Genomic DNA, 642 nt, shown 5'->3' on the forward strand with positions numbered 1-642 from the left:
GACCTGAGCTGAAATCAAGTCAGACACTTAACTGACTGAGCCACCCAGGCACCCCTGGACTTACTGGATTTCTCATTCATGTCTTTCTTTTTTTAAATAATTTTTTAAAGTTTATTTATTTTTGAGAGAAAGACAGAGTGTGAGCAGGGGAGAGGCAGAAGGAGAGGGAGGAAGCCTGTAGCAGGCTTTAGGCTTTTAGCTGTTGGCACAGAGTCTGATGTGGGGCTCAAACCCATGAACCATGAGATCATGACCTAAGCTGAATTTGGATGCTCAACTGACTGAGCCACCCAGACACCCCTCTAATTAATGTCTTTTTAAAATTTTTTCTTTAATGTTTATTCATTCTTGAGAGACAGACACGGAGTGAGAGTGGAGGAGGGAATGAAATGGAGGGAGACACAGAATCCGAAGCAGGCTCCGGTTCTGGGCTGTCAGCACAGAGCTGGACATGGGGCTTGAACCCACGAACTGTGAGATCATGACCTGAGCCGAAGTCAGCCGCTTAACTGACTGAGCCACCTGGGCATCCCTCTAATTAATGTACTGATGCTCTGTGAGACCAACACCAGGATATATTCTACTTAAGTAGGCAAATCTAGATGTGTCTTTGTTTTTTTTCAACTTTATATATATAAACCC

The sequence above is a fragment of the Suricata suricatta genome, chromosome 11, assembly GCF_006229205.1.
Source record: "Suricata suricatta isolate VVHF042 chromosome 11, meerkat_22Aug2017_6uvM2_HiC, whole genome shotgun sequence".
In the NCBI taxonomy this organism is placed as follows: Eukaryota; Metazoa; Chordata; class Mammalia; order Carnivora; family Herpestidae; genus Suricata; species Suricata suricatta.